Genomic DNA, 11033 nt, shown 5'->3' on the forward strand with positions numbered 1-11033 from the left:
GGCCAAGAAATTCTCCCTTTTCTATTATTGTCGCGCATTTGACATAGCAGCAGTAGAGACCCGGTTTTGGTTGCAGGATTCGATGGGTGAACACTAACGATTTACAGGATTAAGCCCCCAACTTTTTACAGGAAAAAACATTTACTTCACTTCCTATTATTTACCCTTTTTGTACCCCCCTTCACCCCTCCCATGCAGAAGAATAAGTTTTAGCGCATTTTTTACAGAAATGGACACGTATTCTGGATAATATAATTTACTTGAAATATAACCAAACCAACCTTATTTAAAGGTAAACGTATGTATGTATGTCTGTGTTTGTATCTGCAGATTAGTATCTCGTTAACTGCTAGAAAGAAATAGTTCTTATTTATAGTGATTGGAATCTTCTTTGATGTCCTGGGAAGGTTTAAAACTATAACTAAAATTAAACTCTCCCAAGTGTAATCGTTCCTGGAAAAAAAACCTTTCCTTATTCATCTGCAAGTTTTTGCAAACTTTTGCTTTTATGGATGTTGTCATCCTTGTTTTTTTTCTATGTATTACTCATTTGTTTCAGAAAGAGAGAGGGGACAATGGGCAGTTTGTTACACTAGTCCCCAAAGTTTATAATAACATTTTCGAAAAGTTGATTGTTCAAACGTTTCAAACACTGATATTATTCTACAGGAGGGGTAATTTTGTGTATCATCATTGAGGTTGTACATCAATTTATCGACCATTGTCTTATGCCTTTTTGTTAAATATTATAATTGTCCATTTTTCAGAATTTTTTCGAGGTGAGAAATAAAACAACAAAATTAAGTTAATGGCGTATTACAGGGGGGACTAGGGACTAGTTTTATAATTATGTACATAAAAAATCTGAAGCATTTTGATATATGATGCTGATACAAAAAAATACTCCTTCCATAAATTACAATTAGTGGTTCAAATGTTTGGACACTGAACGTGAAATGAAACGATCAATCAAGATTCAATAAAAGTCATATATAAGTTGTTAAGCCAACGAATAAGAAAACTTTAATATAAAACTTTAGGGGCCCGTGTAATAAACAGCCCAATGCCCTCTCCTTCCCTGATGAGACCTTCCACTAAAATAATTGGGGACCGGCAATTTTTACATTCGTCAAATTTATCTACCTTTGTTTTTTTTATATTCAAGATATGCCCTTAAACACTTTATTATAATGAAACCATAAATAGAAGGGATAATGAAAATTTTTATTAATGTTTTGTTAAAATTGTAGAAGTTACTAGGGATAAAGTGGTAAAATATTTGAAAATAAATGCAGATGGTTAAAGTCCCTCCACAGATTTTGACGGCATACGATAGAATAACCAATGAGAGGCCAGCATTAATTTTACCATTTGTCCATTACAGTGTATACTGGCCTCTCATTGGCTATTCCATCGTATGACGTCATAATCTGTGGAGGTACTTTATTCATCTTCAAAAAGTTAACTCTTCCTCTTGACACAATATAAGTGTGAAATTTTGTCTTTGGTAGCATGTACGAGTAACTTATCTATTATTTATGAAAGCAAAGTTGAAAAGCCTTGTGAGAACCTTTTGATTCCACGACCTTTGTCTCTAAATTTTACCTTGTATGGTGATAAGTGGGTCGGTTTATGACATTCCAAATTTTTATTATGGAGGGAAAAAATATTTTTTCTGATTCCATTTCTCCTCTGTTTTGGAGAAAACTAATCTAAATTCTCTGCATTAAAGTAATGGACCTTTACATAATTTCTGAACTAAAATTTCTTTGTTTTTATTTAGGTAAACTTTTCAGTGACATTGGGCTGTTTATTATACCAGTTTGGACTTTTAATGAATTTTAGGGACTTAAAGTTTGAAATTTGAATCTTTTGGTTCATTAAGTCGAGTGTCCAAACACTAATTACAACTATCAATTGTAATCTTCTGTTTCATCATTTATCAGCCATTGTCTTATCCCTTTAAATCCCTGTAAACTTTTTTAGTTGTTTAGGGTTCGAAACTTCACTCAATCAACGTTCATAAGTTAAAACCTTTAAAATTATACCAACTGCTGCTATATCAGATCCGTGTTATAAATAGTATAAATTACAGGGAGAATGTTTTGGCCCTTTAAAAGGTATAATTTGCACAGTTGGGACGTTGAGCTAACAAAACATGATTTAATCTTATCATTTTTCATATTAATATCCGCGAAAAACGATGCGAAATTAACTGATACTTTGAATTTTTGAAATTTTTGCTAAATAAAAGTTTCCGTTTGTGTAGGGATCTATTAAATAAAGGAAAATGAAGTAATTATAAAAGCTATGATACAAACACCTTCATCAAAACATGGATCTAAAGAGACAATACAATGCCCGATAAATTGATGTATATCCCAAATGATTTAAAAATTCTGTAGATTTAATCAGTTGTTGGCACTTAACTTAATGACCCAATTAATTAAGATTCATTAAAAGTCCCCAAAGTTGTTCAGCTAACGAAATAAAAATATTATAAAAAAAACTTTGGGGACTAGTGTAATAAACAGTCCAATGTCCCCTTCCTCCCTTTCATAAAAAATATTTAGAGGACAAGGTCAATTTTGTCCAAAAGTATCACAGCTAATATTAACAGGAATTTTTAATCCTTTTATGAAAATAACCGGATGTATATCTGTGCAAGTGTGTGTGTGTTTCTGTCTGTGGATCGGACACAACCCAATCTTTCCCGATTTTGTATAATTTTTGAGGAACACGATTCCAGTGACGTCATATTTTTCTTTCCCGAAAAAGGGAAGGGGGAAAGAAAAAAAGAGATGGGAGAAAAGGGGGTTTTCCCCATCTCTTTTGATGAGATTTTCTTCCCCCCTTCCCTTTTTCGGGAAAGAAAAATATGACGTCACTGGAATCGTGTTCCTCAAAAATTATACAAAATCGGGAAAGATTGGGTTGTGTCTGTGGGTCGCCTAACAGATATCGTAGAAAATACTGACCCTCTCCCATTCCAACAAGAAAAAATACCTTTTAAAACTATAGTTGAAAAGGGGGGTACTTTTGATGATATAAAATTAAACCTAAAAAAGAACCAAATATATAAATCCTTTCCCCATAGTCGTATCTCTTTGTCCTTGCTATGTATGCAATAATTTATGCAAACAAAATGACAAATTAATACTGCAATGCATTGCAAGATGTTTTGACGACAAAAATGAGCAAATTCTATACAAAACAAGGATGACAACATTCATAAATAGCTCACATATATGATAAAAACAAGCAGACAGAATTTAGCAAGGATGACATCAAACATGAAAGCAAAGCACTGAAATAAAACAGTAGATTAAATGAACATGAACACAAGTGGAATGTCAAAACTTAAGCAGAACATTGATTCAAATGTATAAACAAAGTTATATATAACATGCTGCAAAATGGATTCTAACCGTGACGTAAGGACATACAGATTCTTATTATAGAAAAGCTTCGCTTTTTCAAATCAGTTTAAGAGTAGAAGTTCATTATTTGTAAAAAAATCTTTTACAAATTTACAAAAAATACTGACACAATACAATCTGTCCCGATTTGTATTACTTTTGCGGAACATTTTTCCAGTTACGTCATATTTTTCTTCCCGAAAAAGGGAAGGGGGGAAGAAAATCTCTTCAAAAGAGATGGGGAAAACCCCCTTTTCTCCCATCTCTTTTTTCTTCCCCCCTTCCCTTTTTTCTTTCCCCCTTTCCTTTTTCGGGAAAGAAAATATGACGTAACTGGAAAAATGTTCCGCAAAAGTAATTCAAAATCGGGACAGATTGTATTGTGTCAAAAATACTAAATCTTTTTATTAAGCGGATTTATAAGGGACGGGGGATTAGGAAACTTGCAAACTGGTTTTGGTGATTTCAATTAATCAATTAAACTTACTTCCTTTATTTTTCCTAAAATTTACTTAGGCTTATACACAGAACTAGTGGATGAAGTGAAAACTATATACTTTTTTTTATAAAATAGTTTAATAAACTTGCGTGCGAAGCCATACCTTAGTTAACGAGTAGATTAGGTTGGTCACCCTATGTAGAGTAGAAATTGTTACCCTGTAGAGTAGAAATGTTTGGACACCCTGTACAGTGTACAGATGGTCACACTGTACAGTGTAGATAGTTGGCCAGGGGCGTCCAAGCTTTTTTTTTGGGGGGGGGGGTAAAAAATTTTAGGGGGGGGGGTAATTCGTGTTTGGGGGGGGTAAAATGGCGCGCGAAGCGCGCCGAAATTTTTTTTTACCCCCCCCAAAATTTTTACCCCGGGGGTAAAATTTGATTGGGGGGGGTAATTACCCCCCCTAAAGTCTGTTGGGGGGGGTAAATACTCCCCCCAAATCTGTTGGGGGGGGGTAATTACCCCCCCCAAACTAATTTACCCCGGGGGTAAAATTTTTGGGGGGGGTAATTTAATTATGTAAAAAAAGCACCTACCTAATCTATTAAGTTAATAAGTACTATCCTATAACATAAAGTAGTAAGTAAGGTTTATTTGACTATAGCTTCAGATTTCATTACTTTTAATACTGAGTTCTCCTTTTTAGGAAAGCTTCACATAGATCCCATGATGGTTCCACACTATTATAGGTCAATCCTTTGAGTGGTTTTAGGCTATTTTTCTCCTCCCTTTTTACCCTTTAGAAAACACGAGTTCTTAGATGCTAAGGGCGCCACTACTATTCAAATATATAGTAGTATCTCATTCTTTAGAACATAAAAATACAATAATTAACTCACTAACCAATGAACCAATATGATTATACTTTAAAGTGAAGCGTCTTATAGGTCCTGGTAAGTTTTATAACTAGTTTTGAGACACCCTGACACCCTCCCAAAAGAAATCGCCTATAGAAATTCTTTTTCATTATTGAAATATTTAATTTAGTTAGGTATCTATTTTATGGAATCTTCAGTGCTTTACAATTACATCATAGGACCCCCCCCCAAAAAAAAATTTTCAGTAAAATTTTTTTTTAAGAACATTCAATTTGGGGAGGGTAAATACCCCCCCCCCCAAAATTTTTTTAAAGAACATTTATTTTGGGGGGGGTAATTACCCCCCCCAAAATCGTTTGGGGGGGTAAATACCCCCCCCAAAATCGTTGGGGGTGCCTACGGCACCCCCAAGGTAGGGGTAATTTTTTTTTGGGGGGGGTATTGTTCAAAAAATTTTGGGGGTGCCTACGGCACCCCCAAAATCGTTTGGGGGTGCCAAATGGCCCATTACCCCCCCCCTTGGACGCCTATGTAGTTGGCCACCCTATGTAGAGTAGAGATTGTTACCCTGTAGAGTAGAAATGTTTGGACACCCTGTACAGTGTAGAGATGGTCACACTGTACAGTGTAGATAGTTGGCCACCCTGTGTAGAGTAGAGATTGTTACCCTGTAGAGTAGAAATGTTTGGACACCCTGTACAGTGTAGAGATGGTCACACTGTACAGTGTAGATAGTTGGCCACCCTGTGTAGAGTAGAGATGGTTACCCTTTAGAGTAGAAATGTTTGGACACCCTGTACAGTGTAGAGATGGTCACACTGTACAGTGTAGATAGTTGGTCACCCTGTGTAGAATAGAGATTGTTACCCTGTAGAGTAGAAATGTTTGGACACCCTGTACAGTGTAGAGATGGTCACACTGTACAGTGTAGATAGTTGGCCACCCTGTGTAGAGTAGAGATGTTACCCTGTAGAGTAGAAATGTTTGGACACCCTGTACAGTGTAGAGATGGTCACACTGTACAGTGTAGATAGTTGGCCACCCTGTGTAGAGTAGAGATGTTATCCTGTAGAGTAGAAATGTTTGGACACCCTGTACAGTGTAGAGATGGTCACACTGTACAGTGTAGATAGTTGGCCACCCTGTGTAGAGTAGAGATGTTACTCTGTAGAGTAGAAATGTTTGGACACCCTGTACAGTGTAGAGATGGTCACACTGTACAGTTTAGATAGTTGGCCATCCTGTGTAGAGTAGAGATGTTATCCTGTAGAGTGGAAATGTTTGGACACCCTGTACAGTGTACAGATGGTCACACTGTACAGTGTAGATAGTTGGCCACCCTGTGTAGAGTAGAGATGGTTACCCTGTAGAGTAGAAATGTTTGGACACCCTGTACAGTGTAGAGATGGTCACACCGTACAGTGTAGATAGTTGGCCACTCTATGTAGAGTAGAGATGGTTACCCTGTAGAGTAGAAATGTTTGGACACCCTGTACAGTGTAGAGATGGTCACACTGTACAGTGTAGATAGTTGGCCACCCTGTTTAGAGTAGAGATGGTTACCCTGTTGTAGAGTAGAAATGTTTGGACACCCTGTACAGTGTAGATAGTGGTTTTTCTCTTTGTGCAACGCCAGCCAGTGACGGAATTAGAAAATCAACGGAGCATTTCAACCCCCCCCCCCCACGCCCCCCCCCCCCCAGAGACAGAGTACATACATTCAATAATTGTAATCTTATATTTTACAAATTTTCTTTTGTGTTTTCGTTTTGATAGCAACTTGTCAAAAACCATATATCCTTATTAATGGGAAATCCCCTAAACTAACAAACTCGTGGTATATTCTTATATAAAAGTAACAGGATGTTTGTCTGTCTGTGTGTCTGTACTGAAGGATCTCGCTAACCGCTGAACCGATCGGGTTTTTCTTAACAGGGTATATTCTTACAAGTCCCGGGAAGGTTTTCAACTATTTTAGGGGAGGGTACCACCACCCTCCCAAGAGAAATCACAAAATATCAAAAAAATTTACTTTTCTTGATTTTAGAAAGAGAGTTCAACGCAAACATAAACGTCAAACTCAACATAGACATATTTTGAATATATAAAAAAAACACTTAAAGTGCCACTAGTAGAGGCCTCTAGGGGGTGTAGCCGCTAGTAAATAATATTGCAGGAAGTCTGTCCCTGTTAATTATAAGTGTTCATATTTTGTAACAAAAATGTTTCTAAGTAAGAAAAATTGTATACGTAAGTAGCAGAGCAGCAATAACAATATAGTATTTGAAATGTGATGAAATTGAGATTTCCCAAATATTTTGTCTGATACTATGGCTCTCAGCTGTACAGAAAAATCATGTATACCATTGTATTACAGACAATTTTCCACAAATATCAATATAAAGTAATAAAATTTGTTAGGCAAGGCCTACTGTCCCTAGAAGCTAATAAGTCTAGTTTTAATTCTTTAACTTTTTATTTAAATATTCGCTGAAAGCAGCGTTAACAAGCTTGCGACATCTATTATAAAAAAAACAGCACATTGTAACTGGACAGTAAGTAAAAAAATCTTACAGTCCAATAATACTTTATAAAGACGTTTCACAAGACCTAAAAATATTCAGAGAAAGTTTTGAAATATTTGTTGGTTTGAAGGGACATATTTTCATTACGAAAGTATTATGAACAGGTAGCTGTAATATTCAAGCTAAGAACAACTGATAAATTTATTATCAATTGTTTTTTTGACAGTTTTTCATGATTATTGAAAAATTTTACAAGTTACTTCCTTCCAATAGACATACTATATCTAGATTACGCTTCTGACCCGATTTTTCATCAAATCTTAAAAGGAACATTATTAGCAGACAATAGTATTGTTTACTTTCGACTCAAGCTGAGGTGGATTCTTTAAAACATTTTATCAGGGTATGCAATAATCTTTTACAATATTCACATATTCTATAAAATAAGAGAATGGTTAGAAATTTACTTACAACCTAAATACACTGTGTAATCCTATTAAGAAAGAAATAAACTTTATGTTATGGTATACTTTAAGTTCAAAGAATATTGTCTTAAAAATTACTGAAACATTTCTCTCATTTGAACAAGGATAATGATATAAGTGAGAAGGGTTCCAGTTAGGGCAACAAGAAGTCCTCTATTCACATCATAAAATCCTTCAGCAGACAAGGGGCCAATCAGTTGGAACTTGAATATAACAGACATCAGTTCAGGCCTGCTAGAATCAGACATTGCCACATAAACAGTCCTAAAAAAAGAAAAAAACTTTACTAAAGGGTGTGCAAAAAAAATGCGGACATTTTTAAAATTGAAATTGCGCGGCTTGTGTTAATAGTAGAAAATTCTTATGCATATCGTTAGAACCGTTATGAACTCTAGTTTTTGAAAATATAAGAACGAATCCTGTGCTACGTATAGTTAGGGAGCTACGTGGTGAAATGTTCCTATTGCCTTAAAACTTAACTTGCGAGTAAATTATAAAATATCAAAGTATAAAAAGATTGAATAAAAAAATTGCAAAACAAGTTTATTTTTTATTTTTAAACAATGAATTCAAGAAAAATTATAAAATTAACTAATTTATTAACAAACTAACAACAAACAAAGAAGTTAACAAACTATCAACAAACAAAGAAGTAATGAATAACTAATAATCATTTTTAAAGATTTGATCTCCATTTTTCTGTATTATGGCCTTTGCTCTTGCTGGTATAGAATGAATAAGCTTTTTGCACAAATCTTTGTCAGCATCAATTTCTTTCCAGGCGGAAATTATTTCCTTTCGTAGATCCTTAAGTGTATTTGTATTTTAAGGAATGAAGATCTTGTTTGTCTTGTAAGATTATTCCATACCTGGGATACAGATCCACTTTTCAAAAATTGTCTAACCTCTCTTATGCTTGCTCCAGGGTACTTATTCATAAAAGTTCCAATCTCAACTTTTATTTGATACCTTGTTGAAGGATCCATTGTAAAAGAATGGTTTCAGTACAAATATTTGTAGATTTTTTCATATTCAATTAGAAGATTTGTATGACAAATAAATACAAATATTTAAAAAGCTTTAAAAATAGGTTTATTTTTTTTCAATATTTTTTTTAATTTTCTGGTTTACTCGCAATTCAAGTTTTAAGGCAATAGGAACATTTCACCACGTAGCTTCCTAACTATACGTAGCACAGGATTCGTTCTTATATTTCCAAAAACTAGAGTTCATAACGGTTCTAACGATATGCATAAGAATTTTCTACTATTAACACAAGCCGCGCAATTTCAATTTTAAAAATGTCCGCATTTTTTTTTGCACACCCTTTATAATAATTTATGTCATTAAACTTCTAAGTATAATTAAAATGGTTGTATCAATTACCTTTTTCAATAATAAACATTATTGAAAACAATTCTTACCACATGTTTTCTATGAGATTGAGCCTAGCTTGATCAGCTTCATCTGATGCTAAGCCAAGATAAACTAATAACAATAGAAAAACCATGCACCAAAAAATATTGCAAGAATCAAGAAAAAGATGATATTTTCCAAAGCTGTTGATAGAAATAAAGATAAAAAATATTGAGGCTATGGTAATTAGAGTAAACATTAGAAACAATCCAAAACTGACAGATTCTTTAGTTTGTTTATACAATTTTAATAAGTTGTTGCATATATTTGCACATTTCTTGTCATCAGATTCTTTACATTCATCCATATCAGGCACAGCATCTATCATTTGAATCTTACTGTCTCTCAGACAACATCCAAAGAAGAAGAGGTGTGAGAACATCAACAATATTGCAATAATGTAACAGATAGCAGTAGATAAATAAATAATTTTCTGTAGTCCAAAATCTTTCTGATCATCGCTTACAAAAGCGTTAGTCATATAACCAAAGGTAGTCACAATCATCATGAAAATTATAACAAATAACAGCTTTGGCCAAACTGGACCTAAAAAAGTCAATTAAAAAGTTGGTAATTTATTTCTTTTACAAATGATTAGACTTCAATAAAGATAAAAATTACAACATACCCCTTAAATCTTGTTTTCTGAGAGTGTCAGAATAGCTACTCTGTAAATTAAAATTGAGATAAGGACAGATAGCTCCAATGCAGAAGAATACTATGTCAGCAAAAGATTCAAAGATAGCAGTTGCACTTAATCCTCGTGTATCACTTTTAGTCTCTGTAAAAAAAAAAAATTAGGATTAGATTCAGTAAGATTGTCTTATTATTCTCATGCTCATATTAATTAATTCCTCCCCTTCAAAATTGTTGAAATCTTAAACTTGTACAAAGTTACTGAAAAATACAATTCATTTGTGTAAATCAATGATATTAGTATTTTTAGATATTCTCTTTTTTATCAGTAATTATACCTGAAAGATAAGTTTGAAGAGAAATCAATGTGATTGCTAGGCTAGAAAACAATGCAGTTATAACATTGACAATGTGCATTTGAACTCTAGTGGTTGGGATGATTCCGATACAGGTCAATACTTTAAGTATTGCAGCATACATGTTTAACTCTTTGTATAGTGGTTTCACAGCAATGTTAATACATTTACTGTAAATGGTTTAGTTGAATTGTTTGCTGTGCAAATATTTATTTAACAATGATGACAACATCCATAACAGAAAAATCTAAAATTAGAAGGATTGACAAATGAGCAATACCTCTTGTAGAGTGTCAGAACCTTATAAATAGGTGATATATTCATTCATAAGCTTAGACAAAATTGTATTTATATTTCTTGCAAAATGCTTAATATAGATTATAGTTTAAAGGAACCCTGCAAGAAATACACCACTTTAACTGCTGAAAGACTGCCACAAGTAGACCCAATACCTAAAATTTGAAGCCTCCAGCTTCAATAACAAAAAAGTTACAGACATTAAAAAATTATTTTTTTATTACAGTGAAAATTTTGAAAGATTTTCATTGCTCATGATAGAAATTTCAATATCAAATTATGTTGTCTAGAAGCAAAATTAAAAGCTTATATTCGTCAGAAACTTAGGACGCCAGTAACTGATAACATTTTTACAATAAAAACACCCCTTTTCATAGTCATAATCTCTTTTAAAAATTCAGTTTAAATTACATTTGTAAGCGTAAAATCATAATGGGAAAAAATGAAATTATTGTAAGTAATACAGATGCTCAGCTGTGATTGGTTTTTTAGCGGACTGTGGACTCAGCCTTCTGATTGGCTAGAAATCCTAAAGGCTGGCATTCTCGACTACAGTGCTCTCATTTCAATGCAAATTAAACT

Source organism: Acartia tonsa, chromosome 11 (genome assembly GCF_053477335.1).
Source record: "Acartia tonsa isolate MP-2025a chromosome 11, ASM5347733v1, whole genome shotgun sequence".
Taxonomy (NCBI): Eukaryota; Metazoa; Arthropoda; class Copepoda; order Calanoida; family Acartiidae; genus Acartia; species Acartia tonsa.